The sequence below is a fragment of the Hordeum vulgare genome, chromosome 6H (assembly GCF_904849725.1).
Source record: "Hordeum vulgare subsp. vulgare chromosome 6H, MorexV3_pseudomolecules_assembly, whole genome shotgun sequence".
Taxonomy (NCBI): Eukaryota; Viridiplantae; Streptophyta; class Magnoliopsida; order Poales; family Poaceae; genus Hordeum; species Hordeum vulgare.
Window position 1 is genome coordinate 342,269,516 of NC_058523.1, and position 6,000 is coordinate 342,275,515.

The 6,000-nt window shown below is 48.6% G+C and overlaps 1 pseudogene; it reads right to left on the reverse strand.

Moving 5' to 3' along the window:
- Positions 1–5,750, reverse strand: part of LOC123405472 — a 28,782-nt pseudogene extending 23,032 nt beyond the window's left edge.
- Positions 5,751–6,000: the final 250 nt, after the last annotated feature.

Genomic DNA, 6,000 nt, shown 5'->3' on the forward strand with positions numbered 1-6,000 from the left:
GAAACCATCCTATATATCAATCTTCATTTCCGGACCATTGAGGAAACCCTGGTGACGTGGTGATCTCATCTGGGACTCCGAAAAACATTCGGTAACCACACATATAACTCAACTATACTAAAACATCATCGAACCTTAAGTGTGCATACCCCGCGGGTTCGAGAACTATGTAGACATGCCCCGAGGCACTCCTCGGTCAATATCCAATAGCGGGACCTGGATGCCCATATTGGATCCTACATATTCTCTGAAGGTCTTATCGGTTGAACCTCAGTGTCAAGGATTCATGTAATCCCGTATGTCATTCCCTTTGTCCTTGGGTATGTTACTGAGATTTGATCGTCGGTATCCGCATACCTATTTCAATCTTGTTACCGGCAAGTCTCTTTAATCGTTCCGTAATACAAGATCCCATGACTTACACTTAGTCACATTGCTAGCAAGGCTTGTGTGTGATGTTGTATTACCAAGTGGGCCCCGAGATACCTCTCCGTCACACGGAGTGACAAATCCCAGTCTTGATCCATACTAACTCAACGGACACCTTCGGAGATACCTATAGATCACCTTTATAATCACCCAGATACGTTGCGATGTTTGATGCACAAAAGGTATTCCTCCGGTGCGAGTGAGTTATATGATCTCATGGTCATAGGAATAAATACTTGACACGCAGAAAACAATAGCAATAAAATGACACGATCAATATGCTACGTTCATAGTTTGGGTCTTGTCCATCACATGATTCTCCTAATGATGTGATCTCCTTATCAAGTGACAACACTTGTCTATGGTTAGGAAACCTTGACCATCTTTGATCAATGAGCTAGTCAACTAGAGGCTTACTAGGGACAGTGTTTTGTCTATGTATCCACACATGTATTTGTGTTTCCAATCAATACAATTATAGCATGGATAATAAATGATTATCATGAACAAAGAAATATAATAATAACTAATTTATTATTGCCTCTAGGGCAAATTTCCAACAAAAAGGCGTACCACTTTCCAGCCATCGGGTTCAAGGAAAGAGGTGATCTTCGTGTTCAGCCCCGGTAGTGGCCCAGGCTGCCGACATCTTACCACCTAGTTCTTTGGTAACCAGCTCAACTACTGCAGCACTCTTGTACACATCACCAGTGCCAATAGCAACCTGCACTTGGGAAACACAACCATTAGGAAATGCGAAAACTTAAATAGGAATGAAGTGCAAAAATACCTTGCCAAAACCTGAGCATATGCATTGCCCTTGTTATATTATGCGACACCATAGTTGTATGTCAGCTCCAGGATAGTGGTCTTATCCTCCTCGGCATAGCCCATTGTGGCAATTGTGTCTTGCAAAAATCATAAATATGCTCAGTCCATCAAAATTTAAAAGGATGAATGACATCAAAACAACAATTGTCATGTGATGTACCTTGTATTGAGGCACATCCTTCTTCCTTAGAAGCTTCATCCCAAGGGCCTGCATAAAAGACAACTATTAGAACATCACACATATAATTATTGTTCTACTCTTTTTTTTCAAGGATACGTCAAATATTGACGTATCGAGATCATAGATAGAAAGTGCCTAGAAAGGTGAGACAACTATAACTTCGCCACGGCTATCATAGCCATTGTTCAACATGCCGATTACTCACTACTATCCCACTCATCTACTCCAATAGGGACTGATCCTGCCTCTCACAGCATCCCTGCCAGCCTCCAGTCTTGTCCTTCTAAATCAATTTATTGTTCTACTCTAGAGATATACATAAAGGATAGTGTCTAACATTTTAAACAACCTCTCGTTTTACAAAACAATACCTTCTCATAGAACATGATAGACCGAACAAGGTTACCAACACGAAGCGGAACTTGACACAGAGGCTTGGGCGTCAGAACCCTTTGGATAAGCTCGAACATGTAACCATCTATCTTGTGCAAAGGCAATCACAGTGGACTCTCCCTTGACAGGACCAGGAACAAGTGAGCGACGAGGATAGGTGACTCATGACTCGCACGCACGGTAGCCTCAATCTTTTTTTTTGAAAGATCCAGCTGCTGGCTGGCATATATTAAAACGAAGCAGGTAGAGAGAGGGAATACAACAAGGTGGTGGCAATCCATAATAGATCAAAGGAAAAAATTCATAAGAAACAAAAAAGGATAAGACACATCCGTCCCCGTAGGGAAAACCCACTACATGACTACTCCCGTTGAGTCCCCGAAGTGGTGCACGAGGCAGGCCGCTCCTACCTGCCTCCAAATCTCCATGGTATCCTGTATGGAATTTGTTATGTTTCTGACGGCGGGAGTCTTCAGTCTGAAGGTGCAGTCGTTCCTCTCCTTCCAGATTTGTGATAAGATAAGTAGAATCATAGTCCTAATCCCTCTCTTGTGCTCTGGCCTGGCTTTGCTTATCATGTCCATTATGATATCGTGAGGTGTGGTCCTGTCTTTCCATACCGCTGGGTTAAGCGAGACACATCCGTGTCTGGCCGACGATAGTGTCCAAACCTCAAGCACCTTCGTACATTGCCAGAACAAGTGATCTGCCGTTTTGAGATTTCGGAGGCATAGCTGGCAAAAGTACCCATTTGGCCATCCCCTCCTTTGCACGCGGTCGTTGCACCATAGCCTGTTTTGCAATAGAAGCCAGTAAAAGATTTTTAGTCTAGCAGGTGCCCAAGAAGCCCAGATTAGCTTTCTAAAGGGTGATCTTGCGTGCCCCTGGAACTGGGCCTTGTACGCTGAGCTAGCAGAGTATAGCCCCGACGCCTCGTGAATCCAAGAGATGCTGTCCCTGGAGTTTTCCTGGAGGTGAGGCCCGGAAGTTTGTAACCATCTATGCAGCCTAAGCGTCTCTGCCCAAATATGAGCATTGTCGCTGTGGGCAAGGTCCTTTATCCATGTGTCGTTTTGGAGAGCCTCTCTCACTGAACGGTTCTTCTTTCTAGAGTGTTTGTGCAGCGTTGGGAATTCTGATCTAAGGTTTCCCGCTCCCGTCCAGGAGCAGTGCCAGAAAGAGGCCGTTGCCCCGTCTCCTAGTGAAACCGCCGTAGAGGCACAGAAGAGGTTCCTATCGCCGTTATCGCATGGTAGTTGCGAGCCAATCCATGGTCTGTCTGGGCTAGTCCAAGACAGCCAAAGCCATCTCAGCCTGAGAGCCCTGCAGAATCTACGTAGCTCCAAAATCCCTAGGCCTCCATTGTTGATTGGCGAGCAAACCATAGGCCAGTTGACCTTGCATTTACCCCCGGTGATTTGGTCGTCTTGAGCCCAAAGGAAGCGCCTCCTCGCCTTATCTATGTCATCTAGGAATTTCTTTGGTACTCGTAGCACAGCGAGGGCAAAAGTCGGCAGAGCGGTGAGGACGCTGCGAACTAGGACCCGTCTGCCTGCGATGCTCATAAGCTTCCCCTTCCAGCCAGCGAGTCTGGCCCTAATCCTATCAAGGATGTATTGTATGTGCACTAAGCGGAGTCTAGCGATCGTCAAGGGGAGACCAAGGTATCATACCAGGAAGCCTACTATCTGTCCCCCGAAGTTTGCAAGGACGTCGCCGAGGTTTATGTCGCTGCAGCGAATGGCGGATACTGTCGACTTGGCAGGGTTTACGTCTAGGCCCGTGACATGACCGAAGTCCCGCAACAACTGTAACAGGGCGTCGATCTCCCCCTTGTCAGGGTAGGCGAAGATGACCGCGTCGTCCGCATAGAGTACTAGCCTCAATCTAGTACCGCCGCCACCACCCAACGCCAGATCCCTCCTCCGCTGCTACCTCCGGCCGACACATCTTCCTTCCCAGCTACACCTTCCTCTCCTCACCGCCGCCCGAGGCACCCTCCGGCGAAGTCTGAATGGCTCTGGTGAAGGCGGCTACGGGGCCCTTTTCTAGCTGATCGGCACTGTTGCGGCCGTGATCCATGGATCCGGGGCGGCAGCCCATGAAGAGGCGGCGACGTCTTCATCGGGACGGTGACGCGGTGGGGGAGGCCTGTTGTATGCTTGTTGCATGCCTGCGGCGGCGGTAGGTCGGATCAGATCCGACCTCAATCCGACCTTAACTGCAGTGATGACATGATGGGCATGGTCCACAGTTAGATCTGATCCGACCGGTGCGGCCTGCTCCATGCGCGGCGGCGGTGATTGGTGACGGTACCCTGCATATGATGCTGGATGGAGGGTCCTCTTGCGGATCCGGTTGAAAACCCTATTTTTGACACGTTGCCAAAATCAACGATGACGGTGTTTTCCTAGGTCGTTTCCTTCTTGAAGGCATTGTCGTGAAGAAGCTATAGACCCATATCTTCTACCTTCGGAGGAAACCGTAGATCAGTCAGTGGTTTGTGATGTATGAACGTCCTGGAGTCTCGGCGGAGAGGGGTAGCGAAGTCTTGGCGACGTATGTGAGATGATGAACGGGCGTAGGGAGGAAGCACTGTGTGGTGCCGTGGGGGCGTCGACGGCAGGCCTGTCAAGGTCGATGCATCAGTACTTGTTTTGAAGATGAATTGATGGAAGAAGGTGACGACGACCTATTAGTGCATCGGATCGGTTTGTGCCTCAGACCCGGTAGGTGGCTTGGTGGAGGCCTTTGGTTTTAGATGTTAGGCTAGGTGTAAAGTATGGGTATTCGGCTCAAACTTTCTTCATAACTCCATCAATGGATAGGAGTAACGACATATGTTGTCAAGATAGTTACTTCAAACATATTTATGTATTACTTTGTTAGGTCTTTATAAATAATTAATAAAGTGATTACATGGATTTTTTTAAGTACAGAGACCGGGGGTCATCTTCCTTTTCTAAAAAAGTTCACACGACTAATCTTACAACAATAAGATGAATTAATTGTCATAACCAGCTTATACACATGTGTTGCATGCACAACATCATATAAGCCTGAGGGACTCTAACGTGAATGATAAGATGTTCAGATAAACAATGCATACATCCAGTGACGGGTCTAGAAACGGGCCAGGCCCCATGCGAACAGGTCAGGTCCCAGGCAACCTTCGTGTACTGTAGCAACCAACTAGAGTAAATGCTACAGTACATGAACGAGCTTGGCCGCATGCCCCAGGTCGCCGCGTCGGCTGGATGGCCTAAATCTGCCCATGCATACATCCTCATTTGCGATGGCAAAATGTCCAAAGTCCGCTCCAATATCATACTCCTCCGTTCTAAAATAACTGTCTAAAGCTTAGTACAATTTTATACTAAAGCTAATACAAAGTTGAGACACTTATTTTGAGACGGAAAGAATACTTGTCAACACCATAATCTATTGAACGACAACGAAAACAATAGCATAACAGGACCTCGAAAATAACTTATCGGCTCATATCCAGAGAGAAGAATAAGAACCCATTAGTTTGCCAGTATTCTCATCAAGGAAGATACACACGTCGACCAAACATTAACAAGGATATCAAACTGGTTTCATTAGATAAGAGCAACCCTAGTAGACCCCGCATTCGTTCCCGACCCGTAAAATAATCGTCAAAATGCGGGTACAAACCGGAAAGCCTGCCCGACCAGACCGCGCATCTCGCCCCGGCCCGCAAAAAAATTTAGTGGGCGCGGCAAATTCCCGACCGCAACCCGCGAAAACGCGGGTTTCCCGCTCGCGGCTGCGGTGCCCTGCATCACAGAGAAGCAGTTGGCGGGAGGGACATTTCAGCCCGTGCTCTTTTCCCCCTCCTTCCGCCGACGCCCGCCCTTGCTTTTGCCCGCCCGCCGCCGGCGATTCCGGCCATATCTGCAAGCGGAATCGCGCCCCGGGGCCGCACCACACCCTCCCGCGCCGAGCCGCTGCACTGCCCCTCCGGATCCAGCGAGAAGAGCCGCCCCCCGTCGTCGCCGCCGCCAGGGATCGACCACCGTCGAGCGCACCCCCTCGTCGCCGCCCGGGATCACCCACCACCGGTTAGTCCCTTTTTTGTGATTTTTGCGAGCTGTGTAGTAGATTGACGCGCCGGTGTGCGTGTAGATGGCGTTGACCCCGTG